The sequence below is a fragment of the Pinus tabuliformis genome, chromosome 3_2 (genome assembly GCF_031772625.1).
Source record: "Pinus tabuliformis cultivar Carrire ecotype Pingquan chromosome 3_2, CPIR1, whole genome shotgun sequence".
NCBI lineage: Eukaryota > Viridiplantae > Streptophyta > Pinopsida > Pinales > Pinaceae > Pinus > Pinus tabuliformis.
The window spans coordinates 655,581,933-655,601,704 of record NC_142302.1 but is presented as its reverse complement, the minus strand read 5'-3'; positions in this window follow the sequence as shown (position 1 = coordinate 655,601,704).

The following is a 19,772-nucleotide window of genomic DNA, read 5'->3' as shown; positions in this document are numbered from 1 at the left end:
ATATTAGGAGTAATCTAATTTAAAATACATAAGCTGCTTATAATATATAATTTATAACCACAAGTTAAGATTAAAGAACTATAAATTTGATTTAAAGCATGAACATCATAGATATTTGTTATTATATTTTTTCTATAATTTGTCCATACAATTAATATAATTCAATACTCATAACATTTTTAATATGATGTATATTTATTGGTTAGGGTTAAAGCACTAGGAATATGATATTATATTTCTTATTATAATGTTTTATAATCTACCATTAATATCATTTAATATATAAAATATTTATTATAATACATAATTATACATATAATTTAGGTTTAAAGCACTATAAATTAGATTTAAAGCATCAACACATGCCAGAGGAAGAAGTAATAAATGTAGTCAAGCTCGAAAGGATATCTACAGTGTACATATTTTGTAGGGTGAAAGCATTACATAAACAAAAGATTAGTAGTAATCAACCGTTTTTTTACCCACCATGTTTGTACTTTCCTTTTAGACTTCTTCTCCCATATTTCTGGGCATATTTCGAATAGGATTTAGGGTTCAGTTTTGGGCATATTTGTGGAATTGTTTTTTGGGTTTATATTTGTGTGTATTGTTTCACTTTACACAATAATCAAATTTAGCAATGAATCATAAGTAATGGGTATTTAAGTTTTTTGGATTGCACATCTAGGCTCATAATTAGGTTTTGAATCAATGATCAATATGTTTGCATTCAAAGTGATAACTATTAATTCTAGAGTGTTATCGATATATTAAAATGTTACCAATATGTGAAGAAAAATTAAGGTTAAACATTTGCATATTTATATATTATTTTATAATTGACACAGTTCCGTTGGTGGCATTGTAAATCGAAAAAAATCGATAAATTTAAGTATATAATTGAAGAGTGAAAAAATCATTTTTTAATTATTAATGTAAAGAAGATTTTATAATATTATTATTTTTATGTTATTAATTCTTTCAAAGAGTTTTATAGATATTAATAGATCCATGAGCCCCAAGGGTTAGCTCAACTGCTCAAATGAGTGCCTCGTTGTTCAGGAGGTCACATGGTCAATTCTCCACAAAGCCCTTGGGGTTAGGCCTAGCTATTGGCTGCGGGGCTTGATACCCTTAATCAAGCTCAGATATTTTTGTGGACGTAGCGACCACTTAGTGACCGCAGGTGTCTGTGAACCACACGTGGAAAAAAAAGATATTAATAGACCCATTAAATTTAAAATATAAATGCTTTACTACATTATTCATTTTTTCAACATGTTTGTGGAATGGTTTTTTGGGTTTAATTTGTGGAATATTTGTTGAATGGTTTTTGGGTTTATTTTGTGTGTTTTGTTTCACTATATCCAAAAATAAAATAGAACGACTTTAATAATGCATCATAATTAAAGGTTATTTAATTTTTTTGGACAACATGTCTAGGTTCATAATTAAGTTTTGAATCAATGATTACTATGTTTGCATTCAAGTTGATCGATATTGATTGTATAGTGTTGTTGCCATATGAATAATGTTATTAATATTGAAGAACATTTAAGATTAAACATTTTTATAATTGTACATGTTTTTCTAATCAACTTAATTGTACTGTAAAAATAAAAAAAATTAAATTTAACTATAAAATTCAAGAGTGAGAATTTTTCTTTTAAGTTATTAATGTAAATAAGATTTTTTAATATTTTTTTGTTTATATCATTAGTGTTTTCAAAGAGTTTTATAGATATTAATAGAGCCATCAAAATCATAAATATAAATTCTCTAGCACATTATTTTAGTTTTACTACGTTACTTTATTATATTAAGTTTACAAATTTCACTATATTAATTTATAAAAATTAAGCGTTATTTGGATTTATAATATATGCTATTAAAATAAAATATATGAATAAGAATAAAATATTTATATATTATAATTGATATAATTAAAAAATACATGGACTTAGTATTAGGGGTCTTTTTCTTTAATTTTATAGTCATGAGAGAGATAAAAAAAATATAATAGTAATATATTATATATGAAGATCACTATATATATATATATATATATATATATATATATATATATATATATATATATATATATATATATATATATTATAAATTAGCGTAGATCTATCTTAACTCTAAACTTACCAAGCCCCTAGAGGGAACAAATCTCTTGACCTACAAACCTTTTCTCAATATTTTCACTAAAAAAGTGTTTTAAATCTGGATAGCTTTGATCCCTCTTGCACTGCTAAGATCGATCTAGGCCAGTGCTTCTTAATTTCATGTTAATGAAATCACTAGTGAGTAATATATTAACATTAAAATTTGAAGAATCATAAAAGGTTTATTCAAGATAATGGGTTGCAAAGAATCTCAAGTTTCATTTTCCAAAAGGGAGACTATCATTAATTTTATTAATGTAACTAGGGAGGACAATATGGGTTACCTAGAGAGATACCCAAGGGGATAATTAATGTAATGTGGCCACAATTATGAAATAGGCCTACTTGGTAGTTGATAGGTAATAAATAGGCCCACTATGTAGTAACAAAGAAATAATATAATAATAAAAAGGAGTTACACCTAAGAATATCAATGTGTTGGAGATTTGTTGGATGTATGTTTTTGTATCAATAATGACTTGTGCAATGATTCATTCCATAAGGAGTATTTTATTGTGTTACTCTAGCTTAAGGGTTTTTCTCTCAATATTCTAGTGCTATTTATGGTTAGGTGTATCTAGAAGATTACCTTATCATAACGATTCACAAAGGTCTATCTCATAATACATCGATCAAGCAAATCAATGAAAAAAAGGGTAATTAGCTAGGAAAACCAACAGAGATCCGAAAGTTATAATGTTCATTTATGATATAAGTTTTATTTAAGCTTTTATTCTCTATTATACCTAACAAGGTTCACTATATGTGGTATTACAGATCTTTCTTGGGAACAATGTGATATTTTTTCTTTTTGCAATTTTTTGAACGTAAAAAGATATACTATTGTTTTATATTGTCCTAAAACGTTTTTTTTTAGAATATGAAGAAACCAACTATATATTTTAGCTCCTCTAAAAAATAATCCAATTAAAAAAAATCATCCAAATCATACTCCAAGAAGTGTATTTATTGCTCACTTAAAATCAAACTTTTGAGGGTTTTCTCTAGTGAGGGATATGCATTTTGTATATTGGATGTCATTTGATAGAGTGCACATATTTCAGTCAAACTAATACTAGTAGATTTAGTGTGGTTAATACATTTAATATGGTCATAAAATATAGTCATACAAATACACCAAGATCTACGATCATTTTACATTAGCCACAACAAAACCCTAACTATATAAAAAGAGATCTCTAAAAAGTAAGTGATTTTCTTAAAATTGTAGTACTATTTTTGGGTTATAGAACGTAATTTTTACAAGAAAAAACAATGGCATGAGTATTGAAGAATAAATAAAATAAATAAAATCATTGACAATGTTTTCGAAACTTTTGTTCCCTGTTAATTTAAGAGATGGAGTGACCATAAAAAGGGATTTATTAACCATCACAAGATGAACGCTCTCTTAGATAAAGAATATGAGAAAATATTTCTTATACAAGTTGTCTCATTTTGGGAAGAAGAATAAAAATATCATAAAGGCTTTGTTTTCATGAATAAAATTCATAGGGTAATATATTACTCAATAATAAACCAATATTGTTTTCATAAAACTTAGTAAAAAAATTAACTTAATCAATGTTAATTTGGCTAAAATATTGGAAATACTTACAAAACACATTCCAATCACACAAGGTTCGGGTAACAATATTTGTATTTTTTAAAGTTTGAAGATTATCATAGATAACTATGTGTTTTCACTTAGATTTCCATGATATGAATATGGATGATGGTTTTTATTATAGAATACATTGATAGAAATAAGAGAGAATAAAGATTTAAATTCTATAAATAAGCCTTCATTTTCACAGAAATATTTATGTAGTTAGAGTTTGAAGGTGACTAATATAAAATGATCATAACTATTGTGATGTTTCTCCAATTGGATATTATGACCATAATGATGAAATTTCATGGCCACTTTGGATCTAATAATACTGTTTTAATTGAAATATTTGCACTCTATCAAAAAAATATCCAATTTGCAAAGTACATGGTCATCATTACAAGAAAACTAAGAAATATGAATTTAAATCAATGATCACATCACTTAGTAGATTACAATTTTGATTGAAATTGGGTGTTTTTTGAAAAGGAATATATATATATATATATATATACAATTTTTTTTTTTTTTTTTATATATATATTGACTCTAATTTCCATCTTGTTTTTCCTTTTAAAAATCTACAAGAAGGAAAAGAGAAAAGAAAAAACTTATACTTTGTGTAAAAAAATATATCTAATATCACTTGTAGTGAATCTTTATATTCATAAGTGAGAACAAATTATTAAACATTCTATCAAAACATTCTTTTCAAAATACATAACATCACACTATAAGAAAAATGAGAATATAGATAAGTACCTTAAACAAGTGTAACTAATTTAAATACTCCGTGTGGAAAGAATCATTTCATAAGTGATGTTTGATACAAAACAATACATATGTTATATCTTGCAATGTAATGATACCTATGTGTATTTATGCTTTTTTGTCAGTATTATTAGGGGTTTATGCCAACTATCTCTTATTATTATATTATTTCACTTTAACTACATAGTTGGTCTGTTTATCACCCATCAAATACCAAGTGGGTCTATTCCATAGTTACAACTACTACATTATATTCATTGTTCCCTTGGATACCTCCCTAGGTAGTCCATATTATCTTCCATAATATATTACAATTTTCATCAACATGTTTACCCCAATATAACAACTTACCAAGAAATTTAAATTGAAGTATATGCTAATTATTTTACCTTCTCCTATTTTCATGTTCATCAAGCAAATAGGGAACAACACCTTAAATTTAAATTTTGAAGAAAAAATATTGGTGGAATTTGAGTGAAGAATTAAAAATAAATTCAAGTTTTTCTTTTCAAAATAGAAGTTATTTAGCCAAAAAAAATGTTTGTTATCCATAACAAAACCAAAAATAACTATAGAGGGAATAGAGAAATATACCTTGAATATGGATAGTTTACTCTTCTCAAATTTTTCACTAAAAAAAGAGTTTTAAACTTGTATAACTTTGATCCCTCTTGCACTGCTAAGATGGATCTAGGCCAGTGCTAATTATTTCACTTATCTTAATTTCATGTTAATGAAATCACTAGTGAGTAATATATTAGCATTAAAATTTGAAGAATCATAAAAGGCATATTCAAGATAATGGGTTGCAAAGAATCTCAAGTTTCATTTTCCAAAAGGGAGACTACCAATAATTTTATTAATGTACCTAGGGAGGACGATATGGGTTACCTAGAGAGATACCCAAGGGGATAATTAATGTAATTCGGCCACAGTTATGAAGTAGGTCTACTTGGTAGTTGATGGGTAATAAATAGGCCCACTATGTAGTGAAAAAGAAATAATATAATAATAAAAAGTAGTTGGCATAAACACCTAAGAATATCATTGGAAAAATATAAATACACATGAATACCAATGTGTTGGAGATTTTTTGGATGTATGTTTTTATATCAATAATGACTTGTGCAATGATTCATTCCATAAGGAGTATTTATTGTGTTACTCTAGCTTAAGGATTTTTCTCTCAATATTCTAGTTTTATTTATGGTGAGGTGCATCTAATATTTTGAAACTTTTAATGTTCATTTATGATATTTAAGTTTTATTTAAGCTTTTATTCTCTATTATACCTAACAAGGTTCACTATATGTGGTATTACAGATCTTTCTTGGGAACAATGTGATATTTTTTTCTGTTTTCAATTTTTTGAACGTAAAAAGAGATACTAGTATTTTATATTGTCCTAAAACGTTTTTTTTTAGAATATGAAGAAACCAACTATATATTTTAGGTCCTCTAAAAAATAACCCAATTAAAAAAAAAATCATCCAAATCATACTCCAAGAAGTGTATTTATTGCTCACTTAAAATCAAACTTTTGAGAGTTTTCTCTAGTGAGGGATATGCATTTTGTATATTGGATGTCTTTTGATAGAGTGCACATATTTTAGTCAAACTAATACTAGTAGATTTAGTGTGGTTAATACATTTAATAACTATGGTCATAAAATATAGTCAAATAAATACACCAAGATCTATGATCATTTTACATTAGCCACGACAAAACCCTAACTATATAAAAGAGATCTCTAAAAAGTAAGTGATTTTCTTAAAATTGTAGTACTATTTTTGGGTTATAGAAAGTAATTTTTACAAGAAAAAACAATGGCATGAGTATTGAATAATACATAAAATAAATAAAATCATTGACAATGTTTTCGAAACTTTTGTTCCCTCTTAATTTAAGAGATGGAGTGACCATATCAAGGGATTTTATTAGCCATCACAAGATGAACGCTCTCTTAGATAAAGAATATGAGAACGTATTTCTTATACAAGTTGTCTCATTCTGGGAAGAAGAATAAAAATATTAGAAAGACTTTTTTTCATGAATACAATTCATATTATAGGGTAATATATTATTCAATAATAAACCAATATTGTTTTTATAAACCTTAGTAAAAAAATTAACTTAATCAATGTTAATTTGGCTAAAATATTGGAAATACTTATAAAACACATTCCAATCACACAAGGTTCGGGTAACAATATTTGTATTTTTTAAAGTTTGAAGATTATCATAGATAAAGATGCGTTTTCACTTAGATCACCATGATATGAATATGGATGATGGTTTTCATTATAGAAAACATTGATAGAAATAAGAGAGAATAAATATTTAAATTCTACAAATAAGCCTTCATTTTCACAGAAATGATTTATGTAGCTAGAGTTTGAAGGCGATTAATATAAAATGATGATAACTATTGTGATGTTTCTCCAATTGGATATTATGACCATAATGATGAAATTTCATGGCCACTTTGGATCTAATAATACTGTTTTAATTGAAATATTTGCACTCTATCAAAAAAATATCCAATTTTCAAAGTACATGGTCATCATTACAAGAAAACTAAGAAATATGAATTTAAATCAACGATCACATCACTTCGTAGATTACAATTTTGATTATTTTTTTGGTTTGAAATTGGGTGTTTTTTGAAAAGGTATATATATATATATATATATATATATATATATATATTCTTTTTTTTATATATTGACTCTAATTTTCCATCTTGTTTTTCCATTTAAAAATCTACAAGAAGGAAAAGAGAAAAGAAAAAATGTATGCTTTGTGTCAAAAAATATATCTAATATCACTTGAAGTGAATCTTTATATTCATAAGTGAGAACAAATTGTTAAACATTCTATCAAAACATTCTTTTCAAAATACATAACATCACACTATAAGGAAAATCAGAATATAGATAAGTACCCTTAAACAAGTGTAACTAATTTAAATACTATGTGTGGAAAGAATCATTTCATAAGTGATGTTTGATACAAAACAATACATATGTTATATCTTGCAATGTAATGATACCCATGTGTATTTATACTTTTTTGTAAGTATTATTAGGGGTTTATGCCAACTATCTCTTATTATTATATTATTTCATTTTAACTACATAGTTGGTCTGTTTATCACCCATTAAATACCAAGTGGGTGTATTCCATAGTTACAACTACATTATATTCATTGTTCCCTTGGATACCTCCCTAGGTAGTCCATATTATCTTCCCTAATCTATTACAATTTTCATGAACATGTTTACCCCAATATAACAACTTACCAACAAATTTAAATTGAAGTATATGCTAATTATTTTACCTTCTTCTATTTTCATGTTCATCAAGCAAATAGGGAACAACACCTTAAATTTAAATTTTGAAGAAGAAAAATGGTGGAATTTGAGTGAAGAATTAAAAAGAAATTCAAGTTTTTCTTTTCAAAATAGAAGTTATTTAGCCAAAAAAAATGTTTGTTATCCATAACAAAACCAAAAATAACTATAGAGAGAATAGAGAAATATATCTTGAATATGGATAGTTTCCTTTTCTCAAAATTTTCACTAAAAAGGAGTTTTAAACTTGGATAGCTTTGATCCCTCTTGCATTGCTAAGATGGATCTAGGCCAGTGCTAATTATTTCACATATCTTAATTTCATGTTAATGACATCACTAGTGAGTAATATATTAGCATTAAAATTTGAAGAATCATAAAATGTATATTCAAGATAATGGGTTGCAAAGAATCTCAAGTTTCATTTTCCAAAAGGGAGACTATCAATAATTTTATTAATGTACCTAGGGAGGACAATATGGGTTACCTAGAGAGATACCCAAGGGGATAATTAATGTAATGTGGCCATAGTTATGAAGTAGGCCTACTTGGTAGTTGATGGGTAATAAATAGGCCCACTATGTAGTCAAAAAGAAATAATATAATAATAAAAAGTAGTTGGCATAAACACCTAAGAATATCATTGAAAAAATATAAATACAAATGAATATCAATGTGTTGGATATTTGTTGGATGTATGTTTTTGTATCAATAATGACTTGTGCAATGATTCATTCCATAAGAAGTATTTTATTGTGTTACTCTAGCTTAAGGGTTTTTATCTCAATATTCTAGTGCTATTTATGGTTAGGTGCATCTACTATTTTGAAAGTCTTAATTTTCATTTATGATATTTAAGTTTTATTTAAGCTTTTATTCTCTATTATACATAACAAGGTTCACTATATGCGATATTACAAATCTTTCTTGGGAACAATGTGATATTTTTTTCTTTTTGCAATTTTTTGAACGTAAAAAGAGATACTAGTATTTTATATCATCCTAAAACTTTTTTTTTAGAATATGAGGAAACCAACTATATATTTTAGCTCCTCTAAAAAATAACCCAATTAAAAATGATCATCCAAATCATACTCCAAGAAGTGTATTTATTGCTCACTTAAAATCAAACTTTTGAGGGTTTTCTCTAGTGAGCGATATGCATTTTATATATTGGATGTCTTTTGATAGAGTGCACATATTTCAGTCAAACTAATACTAGTAGATTTAGTGTGGTTAATACATTTCATAATTATGGTCATAAAATATAGTCAAATAAATACACCAAGATCTATGATCATTTTACATTAGCCATGACAAACCCCTAACTATATAAAGCAGATCTCTGAAAAGTAAGTGATTTTCTTAAAACTGTAGTTCTATTTTTGGGTTATAGAAAGTAATTTTTACAAGAAAAAACAATGACACGAGTATTGAAGAATACATAAAATAAATAAAATCATTGAAAATGTTTTCGAAACTTTTGTTGCTTCTTAATTTAAGAGATGGAGTGACCATATCAAGGGATTTTATTAACCATCACAAGATGAAGGCTCTCTTAGATAAAGAATATGAGAACTTATTTCTCATACAAGTTGTCTCATTTGGGAAGAAGAATAGCAATATCAGAAAGGCTTTGTTTTCATGAATATAATTCATATTATAGGGTAATATATTATTCAATAATAAACCAATATTGTTTTTATAAACCCTAGTAAAAAAATTAACTTAATCAATGTTAATTTGGCTAAAATATTGGGAATACTTATAAAACACATTCCGATCACACAAGGTTAGGGTAAAAATATTTGTATTTTTTAATGTTTGAAGATTATCATAGATAAATATGTGTTTTCACTTAGATCTCCATGATATGAATATGCATGATGGTTTTCATTATAGAAAACACTGATAGAAATAAGAGAGAATAAAGATTTAAATTCTACAAATAAGCCTTCTTTTTCATAGAAATGATTTATGTAGTTAGAGTTTGAAGGTGACTGATATAAAACTAATCATAACTCTTGTGATGTTTCTCCAATTGGATATTATGACCATAATGATGAAATTTCATGGCCACTTTGGATCCAATAATACCGTTTTAATTGAAATATTTGCACTCTATAAAAAAACTATCCAGTTTGCAAAGTACATGGTCATCATTGCAAGAAAACGAAGAAATATAAATTTAAATCAACGATCACATCACTTCGTAGATTACAATTTTGATTATTTTTTCGTTAGAAATTGGGTTTTTTTTATGACCATAATGATGAAATTTCATGGCCACTTTGGATCCAATAATACCGTTTTAATTGAAATATTTGCACTCTATAAAAAAACTATCCAGTTTGCAAAGTACATGGTCATCATTGCAAGAAAACTAAGAAATATAAATTTAAATCAACGATCACATCACTTCATAGATTACAATTTTGATTATTTTTTCGTTAGAAATTGGGTTTTTTTTTAGAAAGAATATATATATATATATATATATATATATATATATATATAAATAAAATTTTCCATCTTGTTTTTCCTTTTAAAAATCTACAAGAAGGAAAAGAGAACAAAAAAAACTTATACTTTGTGTCAAAAAAGATATCTAATATCACTTGTAGTGAATCTTTATATTCATAAGTGAGAACAAATTGTTAAACATTCTATCAAAACATTCTTTTCAAAATACATAACATCACACTATAAGAAAAATGAGAATATATATAAGAACCCTTAAACAAGTCTAACTAATTTATATACTCTGTGTGGAAAGAATCATTTCATAAGTGATGTTTGATACAAAACAATACATATGTTGTATCTTGCAATGTAATGGTACCCATGTGTATTTATATTTTTTTGTCAGTATTATTAGGGGTTTATGCCAACTATCTCTTATTATTAATTATTTCATTTTAACTACATAGTTGGTCTATTTATCACCCATCAAATACCAAGTGGGCCTATTCCATAGTTAAAGCTACAATATATTCATTGCTCCCTTGGATACCTCCCTAGGTAGTCCATACTATCTTCCCTAATATATTACAATTTTCATCAACATGTTTACCCCAATATAACACCTTACCAAGAAATTTGAATTGAAGTATATGCTAATTATTTTACCTTCTCCTATTTACATGTTCATCAAGCAAATAGGGAACAACACCTTAAATTTAAATTTTGAAGAAGGAAAATGGTAGAATTTGAGCGAAGAATTAAAAAGAAATTCAAGTTTTTTGTTTCAAAATAGAAGTTATTTAGCCAAAAAAATGTTTTGTTACCCATAACAAAAACAAAAAGAACTATAGAGGGAATAGAGAAATATACCTTGAATTTGGATAGGATTCCTCTTCTCTTAAAATAAATATTATTTTCACTTTTTCTCATATCTTAATTTACAAAAGAAAAATTAAAAAGAAAACATAAAATAAAATTTATGCTTTATTAGATTTCATTGAAAGGTTATTGGGTGATTAATCTAGAGTACTATTCCTATCCAAATAGGGAAGAGTCTAAATGAGCCTCTTTCTTGGGTTTAATTCCTACTATAAAGTATTGGGAATTGATACCATCCATAGAATTGGCATTAGAAGGATGGTTCATTTTGTATGGTTAATTCAATGTCTCACACTAGTTCATCTATAAAATATCCATATTCACATATTGAAGTTCCATATCCTAATGTAGTTATTGAACAAATAAACTTTAGTTTTGAAAATAAATCTTCTAGTCGGTACTTTAGCCTATAGATCGGTTTAATTACAAGTTGGGGTGAATTTCAAAAGACATTTAAAACTAAATTTAGAGAAGAAATCACCAATGGTGCTCTAACAATTGATTTTTTTAACTGTTAGGGGACCTAAGGAGAGAGTAAAGGACTTTATCCAAAGGTTCACTGATGCAGGAGCATCTAGTTGATGGGTCATCATGAAAGAATGATGTTTGGTCTCTGAAAGGACTGAGAAGGAAATTGCAAAGTGAACACTGTAGTCGTTTTTTTTTTTTTAAATTTTGTAAAGAAATAGTATTTAGGAAGGTAGAGGATTAATTAGTCAAATTGTTACAAGTAATTATTTTTATTTTCATGTCAACTTTTACAGATTGTAGCGTAGGGAAATAAACAATTTTTGAGCTAAAAATGTAACCAACAGAATGTAACCAACAGCAGTTAGGAGAAAGAGTTTCCAGAAAATTATTGAAAAGAGACAGAATGTAATTGTAAGAGGTTCAACCTTTTAGAAGGGGAAGATAATAATAATATCTCTGAGCACACAATCTATTTTCTAATATCCTGTAGCTGTCTATCTACCATTTCTTAAATTTTCTGATACAGGGAAAGCACATTCTCTGGTACTTATTCCACAAGCACATACACATATATGGTTCTACTTGTATTTACTAAAACAGGTTGATAAATCAAAGCAAGCTTGCAAACATAACTACGGAGGACGTTACAGAAACGAGGTCATACAGTTCCAGAAATTATCAATCAAAAGAGTGCAGAGGATTCCTGGAGGTTTTATACATTTCGAGCATCAAAGACAGAGATAAGTCGCATGCATTTCAAACAGTAAAGATAGACAAGTCACACAGGTATTTCTGAAGAATAAACCCTCTTTGTTTTATTTACAAAGTAATCACAAGACCTCTGTTCTAAATACATACAGTCACAAAACCTCTGTTCAAATATACATATAGTCCATGCGAATAACGCTGTACAAATATCAATGAGTTTGTCATAGTAGACGAGTTTAGAAACCCTAGCCGAAAAATAAACTATAGCAACTATCCACAATCGAAATAATGCAAGCCTAACAGACCTTGACTACATATGGCCGGACTATCAAAAAAAAGGTCTCCACAATAGACTACTGAACCCTAACTAACGACGGGAATAAAACAAGTTACAAAGATGACAAGGAACGACCCTACCCGGGTCTAGCCAGTACGCCAAGGAGCCAAAGCCAAAACCCTCCAGAGTGAACCCACCTGCAACGACAAACACCAATAGCAATTTGTGAGAATTCTATGGCAGAGAAAGAAGAGACTGAAAAAAATATCGAGACAAGGGTTTCGAACATACCTTGCAGAAACAAGGCACCTACATTGTAGTTGCTAAGGGTCACTCTGCTCACAAAGGAGTGAGTGAGTTAGACCAAAGCGTGAAGAGGAGAAAGGAATGATAGCAGGGAAAAAAGTATTACCTTGTCATTGTAGAAGGAACCTAAGCCGACGACCCTGAGACCACAACCTGTCCAGGAAATAGAGTAATGTGACCAGAGAACTCAAAGAATAGTTGCACAGAAGAAGCCAATACAAGAATAGTCACATAAATCTAGCAAAATGACCGACAATAACCTTGTACAAAGAAAAATCATTAAATCTTTTCAAGAAATCTACATTACAAAACTCAGTAGAGAGATTAAGTGCGAGGCGGAGAAACAAGCAAAGAAAAACCAGTGTCCACAAGAGTCCCTTACCAGACGGTGAAGTCGAATGAGTTTCCAGGTCGAAGGTCGGACCAGAATACCAGAGGTAGCATAACGTTTTACAGAGAAAACCACACAGAAGGACCATACTGTGAAACCATCAACCTTAACAGCTTGACGAGCAAAATGACAGGGAGATAGAGTTTGAGGACCTATTACCAAAGCAGGAGTGATACTTTCGAGGAGTGGACACTTGTCCAATAACCAGTAGCACGGGTACAAATCATAAGTTCCAGAACCCAAATCAATATTAAATCATTGTAATCAACCACCGAATGAACAAATATCACATTTAATCAAACTGATCATCATTTAAATCCATTCATAATCCTTTATTAACATTGGTAAGTGTGACGAGGGGCTGGATCCATCAAGTGGTATCAGAGCAGGAAATTGAAAGTGCCAGGATATGGAAGTTGGAAGACGAGGACATGGGAGAGGTGTGCGCAGAGCAGCAGATGAAGGAATGAGGGAAGAAATAAGGATCCTTACTGCTCGTTTGGAGGCAGTGGAAGCAGGAAGGAGAAGGGATCCAGAAATAGGAGATGACAGCAAGGAAGAAGCCACAATTACAACAGACGGATCAGATGAGGAAGGGCCGGAGATGAGGTTGTTGAGGTCGGTCCTGTTGGCCAGTAGCAAGCCCAAACCGGAGATTCCAAATTACGATGGCAGCCTATCCACAGAAGTTCTGTTGGACTGGGTAAGCGAGTTGGACAAGTATTTTGAAAGTGAAGAGGTCAGCGAGGACCGGAGAGTCAAGTTCACTGCAACAAAGTTGAAGGGACACACAACCCTGTGGTGGGATAGTGTCCAAGCTGAGAGAAGAAGGATGAACAAGTTACTGATAAAGAAGTGGTCAAGGATGGTGGCCAAACTGAAAGGCAGATTTCTGCCTAAGGATTACCAGGTTGCACTGTATCAACAAGTGCAGAATTTAAGACAAAAAGGGATGACAGTAAGGGAGTATACAGAAGAATTCTACCAGGTGAACTTGAGAGCTGGTTACACTGATGACACCTTGGAGAAGACAACAAGATACGTAAATGGTTTGAGACTGGAAATACTAGATGAAATCAACATTCTTTCCCCGAGAAATATAGAAGAAGCCTATCAGAGTGCTATGAAGGCTGAGGAAAATATTACTAGAAAACAAAATGCTAGGAGAGGATGGGGAACCGGCAGAGGACGAGGACAGTCCTATGGCAGAGGACGAACTGCCAGTAATAGTGAAGAGGGCAGTAGCTCCAAGGCTTCAGGAACAACAGAAAAAGGAGACAACACTAGAGGTGGCAGGCCATATTAGCGAGGAAGAGGGAATGGCCGAGGTAGAGGAGCAAATTATCAGTGCTATAGGTGCCACAAGTGGGGGCACAGATCGTTTGAATGCCCTGAAGTAGAACAAGCTGGCCAGAGAGGAATGTTTGTTGCACAGCCTGAGGAAGCTGAGGCACCGCCCCAAGAAGCAGAAAATGTATCGGAAATGGGGGAGGCCTTAGTTCTAAACAAAGTGTTGCTGAAACCAACCAAAGAAACAGTTGAACAAACCCAATGGAAAGCACTATTCTGGACAGTTTTCAAATCACACGGAAAGTGCTGCAAGTTGATCATCAATAGCGGGAGTACAGATAATTTGGTTGCCACCAAGATGGTAGAGAAGTTGGGTTTGAAGTGGCTTAAGCACCCCACCCCTTACAAGGTGTCATGGCTGCAGAAAGGCCACCAGCTGTTGGTTGATGAACAGTGTGAAGTTGAATTTCACATTGGCAGGTACAAAGACAAAGTTATCTATGATATTATGCCAATGGACGTGTGTCACATACTTCTAGGAAGACCATGGCAATATGATTGGAAGGTAGTACACGATGGGAAAACGAGCTGCTACAAGTTTGTTAAAGATGGGATCAAGCATACAATTGTACCCATCAAGGAAGAGGAGACAGCAGAAGCAAGTAGGATGAAAGCATTGCTAATAGGTGTAAAGCAGTTTGTGAAATAGATCGAGGATAGTGAAGTGAACTATGTTGTTGTGAGGAGGGCAAAGACAGTGTTGTTGCACACAAAAATATCTGATTTTCCTGCAGAAATTCAGGAGATGTTGCAGGAATTCAGTGACATTGTAGTTGATGATTTTCCAGACAAGTTGTCTCCCAAAAGAAACATCAATCATCATATCGAATTTATACCCGGAGCAAGCCTACCAAATAAGGTAGCATATTGGATGAGCCCCAAAGATAATGAGGAGATCAGGAAACAGGTGCAGGAGTTGCTAGATAAAGGGCTGATAAGGGAAAGCTTGAGCCCTTGTGCAGTACCAATAGTTCTCGCTCCCAAGAAAGGAGGAGAATGGTGGATGTGCATGGATTCGCGGGCCATCAATAAAATCACCATTAGGTATAGGTTTCCCCTACCATAGATGGACGATATGATGGACTGCCTAAATGGGGCATCATACTTCATGAAGATTGATCTAAAGAGTGGCTATCATCAGATTTGGATCAGGGAAGGAGATGAGTGTAAGACAGCCTTCAAGACTAATGAAGGGCTGTATGAGTGGCTGGTCATGCCGTTCGGTTTGAGTAACGCCCCTAGTACTTTTATGAGATTGATGAACGAAATGCTGAAAGAGTTCATCGGAAAGTTTGTGATATTGTACCGTGATGACATATTAATTTTCAGCAGGACTAAGGAGGAGCACCTTCGACATGTTTGAACAGTGCTGGAGAAATTACAGCAGAATAAAATGCTGATAAATTTGAAAAAATGTACTTTCCTACAAAGAGAACTGGTTTATCTGGGCTTTGTAATTGCAGAAAACGAGTTGAAGATGGACCCAGAAAATATTGCAGGAATCATTAACTGGCCATCTCCGAAAATCCTGTTTGAGGTACGTAGCTTTCATGGGTTAGCGAGTTTTTATCGCAAATTTATAAGAAATTTTAGTGAAATCTGCGCGCATATGTTGGACACTATTAAAAAGGAAATTCAGCCTTTTTGTTTGACCAAGGCAGTAGAGGAAAGATTTCAGCTCCTAAAGAAGAAAATTATAGAAAGGCCAATTTTAAGGTTACCGGATTTTAATAAGCTTTTCCAGGTTCGCTGCGACGCAAGCGGTACAACTATTGGTACTGCACTTAGCCAAGAATACAAACCTGTTGCATTTTTTAGCGAGAAGTTGAACAAAATTAGACAGAAGTATTCATCCTATGACAAGGAATTTTATGTTGTTGTCCAAGCTCTGAAGCATTAGAGACACTACCTGTTAGGGAGTGAATTTGTGTTATTTTCTAATAATTCAGTGTTGCAATATGTGATGCAACAGCATAAATTGAACCACAAGCATGCCAAATGGGTTGAGTATTTGTAGAGTTTCACCTTTGTGTTGAAGCACATCAGCAGACATGCCAGAAAGGTGGTACATGTGTTGAGCAGAAGAGCCTTGCTCTTACAGGAAAGTACGATACAAGTGCTGGGTTTCGAGCATCTGAAAGACTTGTATTAGACCAACACAGATTTCAAAGAGGCTTATGAAGCCTGTCAAAATCGCTTGCTGAGGAACAATAGTCCATGGTTGGACTACAACTTGCAGGAGGAGCTACTGTTTAAAGGGGGACAGTTATGTATTCCTGATTGTTCGATGAGAGAAAATATTAATCAAGAGAAGCATAGTGGAGGTCTAGCCAGACATTTCGGCATAGACAAAACTTTAGATTAGCTCGGACACTACTATTACTGGCCAAGAATGCGAAGGGATGTGCAGCGATATGTGAGTAGATGTAAATTCTGCCAATCGGCAAAAGGACATAGTCAAAACACCGGACTTTACACACCACTGCCTGTTCCAAGTAGGCCATGGGACTTAGTCAGCATTGACTTCGTCTTAGGATTGCCTAGAACACAGTGAGGTTATGACTTGGTGATGGTGGTGGTAGACAAGTTTTCGAAAATGGCGCATTTCATCCCTTGTCAAAAAACTAGTGATGCCACTCACGTAGCTCACCTGTTTTTCACGGAGATTGTTAGATTACACGACCTACCCAGATCTATTATTTCTGACAGGGACGTAAAATTCACGGGACACTTTTGGCACACCCTGTGGAAGAAGTTGGACACACAATTGAACTTCAGCTTTGCATATCATCCACAGACTGACGGGCAAACGGAAGTGGTGAACAAGAGTTTGGGGAACTTGTTACGGAGCTTGACTGGGGAAAATTCACGGTTATGGGATCGTGTGCTCGCTCAGGCAGAATTCGCTTATAACGATTCACCGAACTGCAGCACCGGACACAGTCCATTTCAGATCTTGTATGGCATGCATCCTCGTGGAGTACATGAGTTGTGGGATCTGGGAAAGTTGGAGAAGAGAAGTGCTAATGGGGAAGATTTTGCCGAAGCGATGAATGAACTACACGAACAGGTGAAATCAAAGTTGCAGGACAACATTCAGAAATACAAACAACAGGCAGATCTAAAATGACAGGAAGTACAATTCAATGTAGGTGATGAAGTCCTTGCACACTTACGCAAAGAACGGTTTCCTAAGGCACATATAACAAGCTGAAATTTAAGAAGATTGGTCCTTGTAAGATTTTGTGTAAATTCTCAGCCAATGCTTATGAAATACAACTACCACCAGATATAGGCATATCACCTATTTTAAACGTGGCAGTCCTGTTCCCATATACTGCCAACCCGGAAGATGACAGTGTGGTACAATCAGAACGGGACACCCAAGTTGGAGGTAGTTATTGGATGAGGCACATGCCTTCGGCTCAACTCCATGAGATCGAAAAGATTCTCGACACACAGGTGGCCAAGAGGACTCACAAGAAGGAGTATCTGTGATACCTTGTCAAGTGGAAGAACTGTCCAATCGAGGACAGTTCGTGGCTCGATGTGGCGCAGATATAGAGGGCGGGTTATTCTGTAGAGGAACTCATGGAATGAAGCCATGACTTTTTATTACCCCGGGAGCCTAATGCAGGAGCATCTAGCTGACAGGTCATCATGACAAAAGGCTGTTTGGTCTCTAAAAGGACTGGGAAGGAAATTGCAAAGTGAACACTGTAGTCATTTTTATTTATTTATTTTAATTTTGTAAAGAAATAGTATTTACGAAGGTAGAGAATTAATTAGACAAACTGTTACAAGTAGTTATTTTTATTTTCATGTCAACTTTTACAGATTGTAGCGTACGGAAATAAATAGTTTTTGAACTAAAAATGTAACCAATAGAATGTAACCAACAGTAGTTAGGAGAAACAGTTTCCAGACAATTATTGAAAAGAGACAGAATACAATTGTAAGAGGTTCGACCTTTTAGAAGGAGAAAGATAATAATAATATCTCTGAGCACACAATCTATTTTCTAATATCCTGTACCTGTCTATCTACCATTTGTTAAATTTTCTGATACAGGGAAAGCACATTCTCTGGTACTTATTCGAAAGCATATACACATATATGGTTCTAGTTGTATTGATTAAAACAGGTCGATAAATCAAAGCAAGCTTACAAACATAACTATGGAGGACATTATAGAAACGAGGTCATACAGTTCCGGAAATTGTCAATCAAAAGAGCGCAGAGGATTCCTGGAGGTTTTATACATTTCGAGCATCAAAAATAGAGACAAGTCGCATGCATTTTGAACAGTAAAGATAGATAAGTCACACAGGTATTTCTGAAAAATAAACCCTCTTTGTTTTATTTACAAAGTAATCACAGGACCTCTGTTCTAAATACATACAGTCACAAAACCTCTATTCAAATATACATATAGTCCATGTGAATAACGTTGTACAAATATCAACAAGTTTTTCATAGTAGACAGGTTTAGAAACCCTAGCCGAAAAACAAACTACATCAACTATCCACAACCGAAATAATGCAAGCCTAACAGACCTTGACTACATACGGCCGGACTGTAAAAAAAAAGGTCTCCACAATAGACTACTGAACCCTATCTAACGACGGGAATAAAACAAGTTACAAAGATGACAAGGAACGACCCTACCTGGGTCTAGCCAGTACGCCAAGGAGCCGAAGCCAAAACCCTCCAGAACGAACCCACCTGTAACGACAAACACCAACAACAATTTGTGAGCATTCTGTGGTAGAGAAAGAAGAGACCGAAAAAAATATATCGAGACAAGGGTTTCGAACTTACCTTGCAGAAACAGGGCACCTACGTTGCAGTGACCGAGGGTCACTCTGCTCAGAAAGGAGCGAGTGAGTTAGACCAAAGCATGAAGAGGAGAAAGGAATGATAGTAGGGAACAAAGTCTTACCTTTTCATTGCAGAAGAAATCGAAGCCGAAGACCCTGAGACCACAACCTGTCCAAGAAACAGAGTAATGTGACCAG